Consider the following 15,750-nt stretch of genomic DNA (forward strand, 5'->3'; position numbering starts at 1 on the left):
GTCTCTTTCTTCACTTGGCTTCCAAGATGTCTGGTTTTCCCATTAATTCTCTGGCTTTTCCTTCTCACTGCCCTTTGCTGATTCCTTCTCATCTCCTTGACCTCTAATCGTGAGATTATTTGGGGCTTACCACCTGGACTTCTTCTCTTTTCTATTTAAACTCACTTCCTTGGGATTCTCAAGATTCAGAATTTTAAATATGAGCTGCTGACTCCCAAATTAATACTTTCAACAGAGATCTCTTCCCTGACCTCCAGCTTCACATAGCCATCTGCCTTACTTATTCCCTCAACTTAAATATGTAATATGCATTATAAACTTAACATGTCTAAAACTGAGCTCTTTATATGCCCACCACTCAAGCCTATACCTCTCACAGTGTTCTCTAATGCAGTAGATGGCAAATTCACTCTTGAAATTTCTCAGGACTGAAGCTTAGAATCCTTCTTAATATCTTTTTCTCCCTCATTCTTCATATCTTAGGCTCTACCTTTAAAATATATCCAGGATACAAATTCTTATATCTCTACTGTCATTCCACCCTGATCAAAATCCTAATTATCACTACCCAAAATCTCTTAATTGGTCTCCCCTTGTCTACTTTCAACTTATTCCCAGTGTATGAAGAAGTCAGAGTAAATACGGTAAAACCCAAAGCAGGTCATGCTCAAAATCTTCCAGTTTCCTATTGCATTCTGAATAAAAGTCAAGTCCTCGTAGTAACCACAGTACCCTATATTATTCTCATTTCAAATTATCTCTCCTAGGTTACCATCTCTAACTTCTACTCCAGCCATAATAGCCCTTTAGCTCTTCAGCTCTTCCTTAAACATGTCAGCATGCTTGCAACTGAGACTCTCCTAACTGATATTGCTTCTGCCTGAAATGATCTTTCCCCAGATATTTATTTGGCCTAATACTTTTTTTTTTCATAATAGAGGATATATTTTATTTATCTTATTTTTGTCTGTCTCCCCTAATAAAATATAAACCTTATTTTAGAGTAATGCTAGCTGTTGCAACAAATAAGTCCCCAAATTTCACTAGGTTAACATAATATTTTATTTTTGGCTTATATAGATGTTCATTTATTTTTATGATCAGTGGGTTCAAGAGGGCATTCTGCCCCCAAATAGTCATTTAGTGACCCAGACTGACAAAAACCCTACCATCTTCTAATTTCATCATCTAAGGCCATTCTGGAGGTAATTCCTGGTTCTTAAAGGTCATAGCACAGAAATGACCTACTTTATTTCCATTTGATTTCCAATGAAGGTACCCAGTAAGATAACAACATTTGGATGAAAACGTGTGGGGAATGTAGCCCCTGATTGAGCAGCTACCCTCCAGTGGCTACAAAGAAACTGAATTTTTGGTGAATGCCTAGCTGTCTATGCCACATTCTAAAAGTGCAGTGAATTTTGACTATTTATTTGACTTACAATAGCTAAATGAATAAGTGAAATACAAACAAATACAACAAACCACTTATTGGCCTATAACCCTGTTCAGCTACTATCTTTTCCCTTTTCAAGCTTATCAAAATGGTAGCCCAGACTTCCTGTTTCACTCTAATTTCCTAGTCACTCCAGTCGGAGTTCCACTGAACATGAACTTCCTCCTTGTAAATAAATTCACTAGAAAATGTGACAGGATAGTATTTTTGCCATTTTTAAAAATTCTTATGATTTTCTCTCTCTCTCCTTTTTTTTTTTTCCTTGTGGTGCTCTCTCCCTTGAAATGAAAGCCACTGTTACCTGAGGGAGAGGACAGAACACAGCTGAATGTGAAGTCAATGTTCAGCTTTAATGTTCCACAGACAATTTTAAAATCTCACAGGAGTGCCAAAGGTTATGAAGACTGATTTTCAGTTGCAAGAGCTAGGCACTTGAGAGTGAGAAAAGTTTTTCTTTTTTCTCTGAACTTCCAAAGATGTTTTTTTTCTTTTAAAGATTTTATTTCTTTGAGAGAGAGAAAGTGAGAGAGATCACAGAGGGAGATGGAGAAGCAGACTCACCCCTGACTGAGAGGATAGCCCAATGTGGGGCTCAATCCCAGGACCCTGAGATCATGACCTGAGCTGAAGACAGCCACTTAACTGAGCCACCCAGGTATCCCCCGAAGATGTTTTTAATAGCAAGAAAGCATACTTGAAAATGTGTTTTTGGCATTTTAGTCTAAGAGTAGACACAGTATTATGGGGATAGTTTCATTTAATTATGGAAGAAGGTAAAAAAATCATCCCTATGTGGCATTGGAAGAGTAGTCTAGAGTGGGGAGCATTTCAACTTGGGTTTTCCAAAAGTAGATGCTGTGATAAGGGCTTACATGTAACCATGTAACTTTTTATATAGGGAGGTGATCTTTAGGAACAGGAGGAGAAATTAGAGAGAGTGAGGTAAATCTGAAGAAAGCCAATATCAGTGTATTATTGAAACTTCTGTTAGGAACAATAAAGATTTTGTTTTCCTAAGAAATGCAGTCAGCCTTGTAGAACTTTACTTTCAAGAAGGGGAGACAGAAGCACTTATTCATTGACTCTCATCCCAAATTGGTTGAGTTACTCCTGAGAGTTAACTTCCTTATACTTCTGAGCTCTATATGCCATTCAGGCTATCACAGCATTGGAGAAAGTCCTGGGGGACAAAGTGTAAAATGAGGCAGTATGTCTTTGTAGTGGGATGCTAGAGGCATGAACTGACTTAAAGCCCTTATGGAACTGTTCACTCCAATTTTGATTGAAGGCCTTAAGGATATACACTAGACACCAAGACACCAGAAATATGTCATATAAAGAGATTCTGAAGTGATATGACAGACATTTAGAATTAGTAAGCGACATGCTTTCTTCCCTTCCAGATTTTGGACTAGGAGAAACTGGGATTTGAAGTAGGATGGCCATCTTATGCAAATATCAAAAATTAGGCATGATAAGGACATTCAGCAAATGAATGCCATCCATGCAACAAAAACTAAGCAGGACAAGCTACATAATAATTGGAGGCTATTAAAGGTCTGAGGACTATACAATGACTAGATACTCTCCTCTAACATTAGACTGCCCTAAGCATGGGGAAAGGAAGAAAGGGCACAGGGTGAGGATTCAGAATTTGACTGTATACTTGATCAAAAAGATGATTCTAAAAGGGCATTCATGTAATACCTCCAAAATTTATTCACTACCTCTAAAAGAAAAAAGAATTAGGAGAAATAGGAACTTATGAATAAGTTAAACTCTATAATGGAGAAATAAAGGTCTTTAAATTTTGATCACTTGAATTATGCTTTCAGAACTAAAATCTAGAATTCACTAAAATTCTTTTGTTTCCATCCACATGAAGCTAACCTGGCCACTGTTGCTTACAACCAAGAAGCCTAACTAAATCAATTGTTTTCAGAGAATGAATTAGCTGACTATGCTATTCTCTTGGAAATGGGACTTAGTATTCAAGACAGTAAGATTTCAGTTCATGTTCTGGGAAGAGGAACTAATAGCCCATGAGGCACAATCAAACCATGACATTGAAGTTCTGAGATTGAAGTTGCTAACACCCTAGAATAATTTAATAACTTAAGAGTCTGAATTCCAGGACTTCTGATAACACTGGAACACTTAAAGTAAGAGGATAAAAATTCAAGTCCCTAAATTGTCACCAAGTATCATGGAATGAAACCCAGGGGCTTTCTTACTCTCTTAAAAGACATTTATTTTTTGAATAACAGAAATAAATAAAATCTTTTAAAAAATAACAGAAGTGCTGAAGTCACTAATTATTGATTCTGAAGATTGCTGAATTATATCAGTTGAAATCAGAACTTCATCAGGTCTCTTGTGTGAATGTTAGGGAACTAATCAATAACTGATGAAGATCTGACTGTAAGAAAAAAAATATATCTAGAAAGGTTTAGAGAATCTGGACATGGAGTGTGCCAAATTGGAAGTCATCTGAAACTCACTATTGGCATGTTGTTTGTTAGAGAAATTCCTCTTCTGCTAACGGGGAAGCTAGCACTTCCCTTCATGCCCATGCTGTTGCTTGTTAGTAACCAGAATCCAGACTCCACAAATGCCAGGGCATTGAAGTGCACAGTTAGAGGAGGGAATGAAAGGTTACACACAGACAGATGAATTTGAAGAATTTGCCAATTTGATTAATCAAAAATCTAAAAAAAATTGAGGGAGTTGCCTTAGAGGGTATAATAATGAAGGCAGGTGTAACAGCATTGTAATTATGCTTTCTTTATTGCAATGGCTACACTTTTTTGAGATTCTGAATTTAATGGATTAGCCAGAGCTAGAGCTGTGATTTTAATGGTTTCTGGATTAAATAACAAAAATCCAAATTCAAAGTTGGCCGATTCTTAAAGGCATGAGTTGGCCAGGAATCCCTAGTGTCGTGCAGAACAGAGATTGCTCTCTGGCAGCCTGCAGCTTGAATCTGACCTGTTGACATTCTTTGTTTGGCCCTCATAATTTTGGTCCACATAGTGTTTTTAAAACTGTTGATTTATATGCCAAAAAACCTTCATAAAAACTTTTATTCCTACCCTCTTTTTAAAAGATCTGGCAACACTTAGTTCATATTCCTATGTGGCAACAATTTGCTGTTGTCAGCTTAAGATGGGGCAGGTGTGCTTCAGTTTGCTCTAGGCCCATCCATTTGTATGGCAGCCCTATTCCAGTCCATTGCACTAATTTATATTTGATTTCATGATCCTTTTTGATAAGGAGTAAAAAACGCCGAATAATTGAACTCTGGATTAAGTCTACCCTTTATCTCACGTACCTACTCAGAGTTGCCTTGAGCAATGGATTAAGGAAGCAGAAGAACCTGTAAAAAACTACTTTTAGGGAACCCCTAGGCCTTTGGATACTGGCAAAAGGGCTCACAAGTGAAGGAGCCTTAGATTTTCACAAGAGGGAGAGTCCTATAGTGCAGAGCCCAGGGTATGGTACTAATGGAAGATAGCAGAGAATATACTTTATAATGTAACTTTATTTGGAAATAGGATCATTGCAAAGGTAATTAGTTAAGATGAGGTCATATCGGAGTAGGATGGACCCCTACTCCAGTATGACTGGTGTTTTATAAAAAGGAGAAATTTGGACACAAACACATACATGGAGACTACCAGGTAAAGATGAAGGCAGAGATCAGGGCGATGCAGCAGAAGCCAAAGAATTCCAAGGATTGCCAGCAAACCACCAGAAGCTAGAAGACGGACACGAAACAGATTCTCCTTCATAGCCCCTAGAGGGAGCCAACCCTGCTGACATCTTGATCTTGAACTTCTAACCTCTAGAACCCTGAGACAATAAATTCCTGCTCAGTTTGTGGTACTTTCATTACAGCAGCCCTCACAGACCAATATAGTCTAGTACATTCTGAGGACAAGTTCTTCAGTTTTCCCTTCTATTCTGTTATCTAATATTTTCTGAATTGTTTTCTTTTGGATGGGGGGAGGGATGAGGCCTAAGATAAAATCTATTTCTTTTTTTTTTTTTCAGAGAAAGTAACAGGCACAGATACATATATCCTACAAAACTTTGAATAGGTTACTGTAGACTTATTCAGTATCACCTCTACACCTTACTCATCTTTAAAATCCTAGCTAAATGAAAGAAAATTGGAAGGGAAATCTCCACACAGACATACACACACGTTCACCAAGACTAGATTAGCACTCAGTGTTTTTCCCTCATAGCAAGATTTTAATTACAATGAAAAATAATTACTTGTGGGGTTATTCCTCAACGTATACCTCCCCACTAGACTGAAATTTATTACAGCAGGCAAGAATTGTGTTTTATGTCCACTTAGTAGTACCTGGAACATGATAGGCACTCAATAAATATTTTAGAATTAATAAAATATTAAGTTTGTCTATTCCTAAAGTCAGTAGTCATTAGGTGTAATTAATAATGAAAAATCACCCGTAATTAAACTAAAAAATTTAGCATCTGTTTTAGAGTTCTTAAAATAAATGCCATCATTGCTTTTGTGATAAAATGCAATTCTTTCGGAATTAATTTTTAAAGGTTATTTCTCCTCTCCACTTTTGTTCATTTCACATGATGACTGAGGCTATATGCTAATACAGTATATATTTACATATTATCAAGTTGAATTGTCTAAAATTAAATGGAAGCTCCTTTTAGCAATTTAAAAGAAATTAGCATTAGTTATCACTGAGGTGAAAAAACTATAAGCCTTTTGTTTCCTGAGTCTTGATCAATGAAACTTAAATGGATTTATCCTTCTCATAACTTATTGTAAAATAAATTATCAAAATCACCCTTGCCTTGATAAGCCATCTCAATGGAGAGTTGAACATAATTGGAGAAATCATTTTCACATATAACATCATATGCTAGTAAAAAATGCTCAAGTGCTTGTTTTACACTAAATAAAAAATAAAACCCGGAAAACAAATTTACAATACAGCTCTCTTTAATATTGATATTTCTACATATACATTTATCCAAGTACCCCATCTGACATTGTCACTTCAATGTCTAATAAGCATTCCAAATTTAATCTCTAAATAGAACTCTTGATTTCCTCTGCATTTCAAAGTTGGTTCCTATCTCTTTTTTTTTTTTTTGTCACAGTTCACTCAAGACAAAAATTTTCTCAAGACAAAAACCTGGAAGTCAGCCTTACCATTTTTCTTTGATCTCACATAGCAAGTCCAGTTGATTTTAGCTTCAAAATGTGTATTTAATATGTGGGGTGCCTGGGTGGCTCAGTCAGTTAAGGGGTCTGACTCTTTTTTTTTTTTTTAAGATTTTATCTATTTGAGAGAGAGAGAGCATGAGAGGGGGGAGGGTCAGAGGGAGAAGCAGACTCCCCGCTGAGCAGGGAGACCGATGTGGGACTGATCCTGGGACTCCAGGATCATGGCCTGAGCTGAAGGCAGTTGCTTAACCAACTGAGCCACCCAGGCGCCCCAAGGGGTCTCACTCTTGATTTCTGCTCAGGTCATGATCTCAGGGTCCTAGCATGGAGCCCCGCTTCAGGCTCCATGCTCAGTGGGGAGTCTGCTTCTCTCCCTCTCCCTCTGCCCCTCCCCCTGCTCTCTCGTTCTCTCTCTCAGATAAATAAATCTTTAAAAAAATTGTTTATTTAATATGAATACTTCTCTCCATCTCCTCTGTCACAACCTAAGTCGGTGCTGTGACTTTACTGAGCAACTTCAATAGTCCCCCTAAGTGGTCTTCCTACTTGTACTCTTTCCCTTTTAAAATCCATTCTCCACAAAAGAGATTTCACCATCAATGGCTTCCCATTGCATTTAAATTAAAATATAAACCAATTACCATGGTCTTTGTATCAGTTGGATCCTTGCAGAGAAGGAATTAGAAATGCTAAGGTTTAGGGAGAGAATCATTTGAAAGAAAAAGGGGGAGAGCAGGATTTGGCAGAGATAGCAATGAAAGAGCAATGCAGAGCTAAAAATGTCTCTGCATTCCCAACAGCTTGCTGTGGAGTGACAGTTGCTCACTAGAGGAGTCCTGCATTGGGTGGACATGGATATGGCCTTGTACCTAGAGTCTTGCTCAGTCACCTGCTCATGCTACCCCAAAGAAAGAATGCCATTAGTTTAGAAGCTGAGGTGGATCTCATGGGGCTGACTCCTGGAAGCTGTTAGTTAACCACATTCCTTGCAGCTGGGCATCCTTAAAGATGGATATAGGTAGTAAACTTCTGTGCCTGCTCAGTCTTCAAGGCTCCGGGTGCTTTAGGTCCTCATTCATATTTTCAGATTCATCTCTCAGCACCCATCTTTGCAGTCACTGCTCTCGAATTTCCTTGTACACACTGAGTCCTTTCTTGCCTCAGAATCTTTGAACATTCTGTTTCCTCTGGAGTATTTTTGGTATGTATTAACTTAATTCTAATAACAGGTCTATCAGGTGAGTATTATGATTATTATCATTTTACAAATGAGGATACTGAGGCACAAGGAAGTTGAGTAACTTCCCCAGCATTCCATAGCTAGTATTTGTAAAGCAGGGCTTCTGACCCAAGAGTCTGGCTCCAGACTTGCTATTAATGTTTCTACTCTACTGTCTTTATAGATACTCTCATGGCTCAGGTCTCAGCTTAATAATTAATTTATCAAGGAAGCATTCACTAACCACCCTTACTTTAGTAATATTCAAACCCACCCCAGTTACTGTTTGTAATCCCAAGTGTATTGTCATATACTTAATCAAAATATAAAATTATCTTTTTGTTGTTGCCTTTGACATTTATTTTGTCTTACCATACAAGAATGTAGACTCTCTGAGGCCATGTCTGTCTGCAGTCACTATGCTCTCCCTTGCACTCATAATAGAGTCTGGCCTTCATAGAAGCTCTTTAAGTGTTTCTCTTTTAAAAAACAGTAAGTTACCAAATCTTTCATTCTCTAGGAAAAGGAACACAACATTAGGCTGTATTTATCTTGGAAATAAATGTAGCTATAATGAATAAGTAGATACTGAAATCTATTGTATTCTTTCTTCCTCTTACCTAAGAAGGGTTTCATGATAATCCATCTCTGAAAAACACAAGTTAAAAGGGAAAATGGAAAGTGTTTGGGCTATTAAAGGTAATATACATATAAATATCTCTTTATCACCTATCTACCAGTCACTTATCATCTATCTACACACAGGTAACTGCATACACACATAGCATACCAAGGGCCTGCTTCACTAAAATAGGTAGGAAAAAAATCTAGGTCTTCTGGGCATTGACATAACTTGAGATGCCTTAGAGGAAATTTGTAGCTTCCTATCCATTTCTCACTAAGCGAGTTTGCATTGTATAAGCCTCTGATTGAGAGTGGTGCCAAGTCCATGGGAAAGGACCATGTAATGTGGCCCAGAGGTATACATACTCCCCACTCCCCCCACAAAGCCTCCCCTGAAGGGGCCTGTGGCTGTTAGCCATACTGGGGACAGAGAAAAACCAGATCCTTCAGGGGTTATAAGATTAAGAATCTTAAACAACACTAATCCCCATTGACAACAAACTCTACACCCTTTGGCAGTCAGAATGGAGATCTATAGGTCAGGTGACAAGTTAAGTCTTACACTGATATGCCCCACATTGAGTTTAATGCTACCACCGAACCATCCAGAGACGGTAGAATAAATTGATACATTTAGCAATTGGAAAAATTCCAAAGTAGTGTCATGATCCATGGAGTCAAGGCCATTAGGTTTGGAATTGTCAAGTAAGCCTCAGGAATTGCCTTCTACCCTTGCTCCCATCCCTGAACCCCAAGATAGTGAATCAAAACTAGGTAGGTCTTGGAGAACGGCTGTAGGTTATTATAGTTGGAGATATTAATCACAGCTATAGTTCCAGATTTGTGTTCTTTATTGGGGGAAATAAAAATATTCCCTGCCCCTAATATGCAGCTATTGCAATTTCTACCCCCAACCTTATTAGTAAAGATAATCAGAAGCAGTTTGCTTTGTCATTGCAGGACAGCAGAACATTGTTATCGGTTTCCCCTAAAGCTATACCAATTTTCCTGTTCTCTGTTAAAATCCTTCTCCTTTAAACTTTATAGAGTATTCATACCCATCTTAATATCTTAAATAAATGTGTTTGTTCTTTCCTTAGTTATCTTCAATAAAAACATTAATAGTCATATAAGCATCTTCAAATGACTCATATCTTTTAAAATTTTATACTTCCCAAATGATTAGGAATAGCTATGTCTGGTTGAGGTGGTACTAATTAAGATGTTAATTATAATTTAAAAACACATGTGGACTATTAGGAGTCTTGGCAATTTTGTATGACTGTACCATTTATTAAAAGGCTCAGAAAATTTAAAGATAAATCTTATGGTGCAAATTCTAATTGTAATATCCTTAGTCTTTCTCCCTGTGTAGTCTGTGCCCTTTAACCCTAGGACCCTAACACTCCCACCCCCAACAGTGTCCCTTCTTTTCTTTACAAAATAAAAGATGGTCTTGATCAGTAAGGTAGAGTAGCTCCTGGGTTGAATGTAGACTCTGTGGTCTTTGGGGATGTGTAAGTCACCAATTCTGGTGCCTCCAGCTTTTTCTAGAAATTGTAGTACACATTAATTTTTCACTAAATGGGATATTACATAATGGGGTCACAAAAGGGGAACATGTTCCATATTCATGTTTTAAAAGAAACAATAACTAAAAAAATACTATACTAAAGAGGATTTGGGGAAAGCATAGTGGTGGTGGCAGCATACATTTTGGATCTTCCTAATAAATCCCTACATAAAAACAGGGTAACTAGATAGCAAAACCAAATACCTGTAGATAATATTTTCAACCAACCTGCATAGCCCCTCAAATCCCCAAATGCACGTATGTTGGAAAAAAGTACCAATAGCTACCAGACATGCCTGTTATCAGTATCTGTGCAAGGAGAATCAGAGGGAGACACCTGTTTTGGGGAGTGGGAGGTAGTTTATCTCTTTTTTTTTCCTGTGTCTCATTTCTTTTCTTCCTAGGCTGAGTTTTCATAGGCATGTACAATTAGGGAAGAGAGAGCCATGGGCTGCTGTGGGGTGGGGGCAGTTCGTCTACTTTGGCTGGAGGCACCGTTTAAAGGCTGATGGTGGCCAAGGCCCACCCCTGGGGTTGATTGGATGGGGCCAAGGCACCAATACTAAATTAAGTCAGTAGCTTTGTCCCCGGGAACATACCTCCTGTGGGCAGAGCGGGTCCCATGCAGGGTAGGGAGCAGACTGGAGAGTTGGAAACAAAAGTGTCCTAGGTCTAGTCTGAGGCTGGCTGTCCCTGGTATGCATCTGTGTGGTGTGCAGCTGTCCCTGGGAGTCTGGGACCTCAGCCCAGAGTAGGAAAACTCTGACATAGTCAACTTGAAAGTGTAGTAGGGAAAATTTAAGACAGCAGCTGCAACTGGGAGTGAGTGCTACTTTCTCTAAAGTCAATTGAGTGTAAGGGGTCTGTGGACAGATCTGTGCCATGTGGGGCAGTATAGCCCCAAGAACTTTGAAACTAATACTCCATGACTTTTTTAAATTTTAATTCTAATGTAGTTAACATTAGTTTCAGATTACAATATGCTGATTCAACAATTCTATACATTACTCAGTGCTCATCATGACAAGTGTACTCTTTAATCCCCATCACCTATATCACACATCCCCTACCCACCTCCCCTCTGGTAACCATCTCTAGTTAAGGGTCTATTCTCTCTAGTTAAGGGTCTGTTTTTTGTTTGTTTTGGTTTATCTCTTTTTTTCTTTTTTCATTTGTTTTGTTTCTTAAATTCCACATATGAGTGGAATCATATGATATTTGTCTTTTTCTGACTGACTTACTTTACTTAGGATTATATTCTCTAGCTCCATTCATGTTTTTGCAAATGGCAAGGTTCCATTCTTTTTTTATGACTGGGTAGTATTCCACTGTGTGTGTGTGTGTGTGTCTCCCATCTATCCATTCATCTATCGATGGACACTTGTGCTGTTTCCATAATTTGGCTACTGTAATTAGTGCTGCAGTAAACATAGGAGTGCAATCCACCAAAAACTATTAGAACTGATAAATGAATTCAGTAAGATTGTTGGATATAAAATCAATATAGGGAAATCTATTGCTTTTCTATACACTAATAATAAGGCAGAAAAAGAGAAATAAAGAAAACATTCCCATACCATTCCCATACCAAGTTTATTCCTAGGTATTTTACACCAAAAATAATAAAATACCTAGGAATAAACTTAACCAAGGAGGAGGATCTGTACTCTGAAAACTGTAAAACATAGATGAAAGAAATTGAAGATGACACAAATGGAAAGATATTTTATGCTCATGGTTTGGAAGAAGAAATATTGTTAAAATGTGCATAGTACCCAAAGCCATCTACAAATTTAAAGCAATCTCTATCAAAATACTAACAGAATTTTTCACAGAAGTAGAACAAATAATTTTAAAAATTGTATGGAACCACAAAAGACCATGAGTAGCTAAAGCAATCTTGAACAAGGAGAACAAAACTGTAGGTATTATAATCCCAGATTTCAAGTTATAATACAAAATTGTAGTAATCAAGACAGTATGGAACTGGCACAAAAATAGACACAGATCAGTGGAACAGAATAGAAAATCCAGAAATGAACCCACAACTATATGATCAATTAATCTCCAACACAGCAGGAAAAATATGTAATGGAAAAACACAGTCTCTTCAACAAATGGTGTTGGGAAAACTGGATCACTTTCTTAAACCATATACAAAAATAAACTCAAAATGGAATAAAGATCTACATGTGAGACCTGAAACCATAAAAATCCTGCAAGAGAGTACAGGCAATAATTTCTCTTTCAAGACAGGATTCCACCCTCAGGAGAAAGTACTGATAGTGGAACAAAAATTGAAAGGAACAGAAAGAAAAAAAAAAGACATATAATTAGAACTTAGGGAGAACAGAGTCAGAGATCTCAGAAATCAAGGTGCCATATTTTTAACACTACACAAAAACAAGAGAAGAGAGGACTTTGTGACATTAGAAAAGGTATCTGGGGCGCCTGGCTGGCTCAGTTGGTTAAGCGACTGCCTTCGGCTCAGGTCATGATCCTGGAGTCCCTGGATCGAGTCCCGCATCGGGCTCCCTGCTCGGCGAGGAGCCTGCTTCTCCCTCTGACCCTCCCCCCTCTCATGTGCTCTCTCTCTCATTCTCTCTGTCTCAAATAAATAAATAAAATCTTTAAAAAAAAAAAAAAAGAAAAGGTATCTGAACCTAGTCTCCTAAAAGTGTAGAAAAATGAAATTTATACAAAAATTATCAAATCTCAGATACAGAAAATTATCAAATCTCAGATAAAGTTGCCATAGGAAAAATAAGTATAAGGAGAAAAGAACATTGCTACAAGGATTAAATTCTGTGGAAAGACATGTTCAAGAAACAGATAAATACTGTAACATATTATTTAAAAATGAGCCAAAAGATGGGTGCCTGGGTGGCTCAGTTGGTTAAGGGTCTGCCTTCAGCTCAGGTCATGATCCTGATTAGGGAGCAGAAGGCTGACTAAAGACAAAGCATAAGCTGACACCCTGCAACCTCCCCCCACCCCCCACTCCTGGGTGGGACATGTGTGACATTCTTCCAGGAATTTCCCAACCATCTTAGTGTTAATGCTTTGCTAGAGGGGAAAAACAATCTTAACCTCATATCTTGTAGGTCGTCTTTAGCATATGAAAGTTCTTTTGAAACCTCCCTTTTTCCTTATCTCCCCCAACCCCTTAGTATATAATCAGCCACTCCTCACAACCCTGGTGCAGCAGCTCTTTCTGCCCATGGGTCCTGTCCCTATGCTTTAATAAACCACCATTTTGCACCAAAGATGTCTCAAGAATTCTTTCTTGGCCATCAGCTTTGAACCCTAAGGTCATCTTTCCTACATTAATCCCAGGATCCTGGGATCAAGTTGCACATCGGGCTCCTTGCTCAGTGGGGAGTCTGCTTCTCCCTCTGACCCTCCCCTCTGCTTGTGCTCACTCTCACACTCTCTTTTGCAAAAATAAATAAATAAAATCTAAAAAAAACAAAATCCTTAAAAAATGAGCCAAAAGACATGAAGAAAAGGATTTAAAACATTACAGAAAAACATAAATCAGAATTAGAAAAATCTCAGAAAGAGAAAAAAATTTCAAATAAAATTAGAAACAAAAGAAAATAACATTTTAGAAATGAAGATTCAATTAGAGGAAATATAAGAAGAAATGACTATTGAAGACAGGTGTTGTAAGTGAATAGTATCCCTGCTCCCTTCCCTCTGCTCCCCCTCAAGCCCCCCTTAAAAGAAAACAACAACAAGGGTACCAGGTCCTAATCCCTGGAACCTATAAATGTTACTGATATAAAAATAGGGCCTTTGCAAATGTGATTAAGAGTCTTGAGATGGGAAGATTATCTAGGACACTAGGGTGGGTTCTAAACTCAATTACATATATCCTTCTAAGAGGGAGGCAGGGGAAGATTTGACAATACACTGAACAGAAGATGATGTAATAAAGACAAATATAGAGATTGGAGTGATGTGGACACAAGCCAAGGAATGCTGGCAGCCACTAGAGGCTGGAAGAGGCAAGGAAAGGATTCTTTTCTAGAACTTCCAGAGGGACAGTGGCCCTGCTAACACATTGATTTTGCATCAGTGGTACAGATTTTAAACTTCTGGCTTTCAAAGATATGAAAGAATAAATTTCTGTTGCTTAAGGGACTAAGTTTGTGATAATTTGTTACAGCAGCCATATGAAACTAATACAATAGACAACTAATGGAAAATAGGCAACAGGTGGAAACTAGGTGTCCTTAAAGAAGAAAATCAAAGAAAGTATAATATAACAAATGCTAAAAACTATAATTCAATAAACCCTTACTGAAAAAATGGAAGTAACATTAAAAGAACATACCATGTGCCTGAGAGTATCAACCTAGAATGACTATCACAAGGACATATTTTCATAAATTTACTGGATTAATAAGAAAAGAAATCATTTGGCATCTAGCCAGAAAAATACATGTGACTTAGAAGAGAAATAAAATTGAATCATCATCAGTCTTTGTGACAGCAACTTTTTTTTTTTTAAGATTTTTATTTATTTATTTATTTATTTATTTGAGACAGAGAGAACGAGAGAGAGAGCACATGAGAGGGGGGAGGGTCAGAGGGAGAAGCAGGTTCCTTGCTGAGCAGGGAGCCCGATGCGGGACTCGATCCAGGGACTCCAGGATCATGACCTGAGCCGGAGGCAGTCGCTTAACCAACTGAGCCACCCAGGTGCCCCGTGACAGCAACTTTTTATACCAAAGAAAATACAGTAACATATTTAAGATATTAAGGGAAAGAATATGTAGGCCAAGAATTTATATCTGGAAAACACTGGCCTTCCAATGAAAGAGAAACACACACTGTTATTGGTATTCAAGAAATCAAGGAGTATTATTTCCAGAGTTCTTTTTTTTTATTTAAATTCAATTAATTAACATATAATCTATTATTGGTTTCTGAGGTAGAGGTCAGTGATTCATCAGTCTTATATAATACCCAGTGCTCATTATATTACATGCCCCCCTTAATGTCTATCACTCAGTTACCCCATCCCCCCACCACCTGCCCCATTAGCAACCCTCAGTTCATTTCCTATGATTAAGAGTCTCTTATGGTTTGTCTTTCTCTCTCTGATTTTGTCTTGTTTTATTTTTTCCTCTCTTCCCCTATGATCCTCTGTTTTGTTTCTTAAATTCCACATATAAATGACATCATATGATAGATGTCTTTCTCTGAATGACTTATTTCACTTAGCATAATACTCTCTAGTTCCACCCACATCGTTGCAAATGGCAAGATTTCATTTTTTGATGGCTGAGTAGTAGTCCATTGTAGATATGAACCACATCTTCTTACTCATTCATTTGTTGATGGACATCTGGGCTCTTTCCATAGTTGGGCTATTGTGGACATTGCTGCTATAAACATTGGGGTGCATGTGCCCCTTCAGATCACTACATTTGTATCTTTGAGTAGTGCATTTGTTGGGTCATAGGGTAGCTCTATTTTTAACTTCTTGAGGAACCTCTATACTGTTTTCCAGAGTGGCTGCACCAGCTTGCATTCCCACCAACAATGTAGGAGGGTTCCCATTTTTCCACATCCTTGCCAACATCTGTCATTTCCTGACTTGTTAATTTTAGCCATTCTGACTGGTGTGAGGTGGAATCTCATTG

The sequence above is a fragment of the Leptonychotes weddellii genome, chromosome 9 (genome assembly GCF_054177405.1).
Source record: "Leptonychotes weddellii isolate Sample4059 chromosome 9, ASM5417740v2, whole genome shotgun sequence".
Lineage (NCBI taxonomy): Eukaryota > Metazoa > Chordata > Mammalia > Carnivora > Phocidae > Leptonychotes > Leptonychotes weddellii.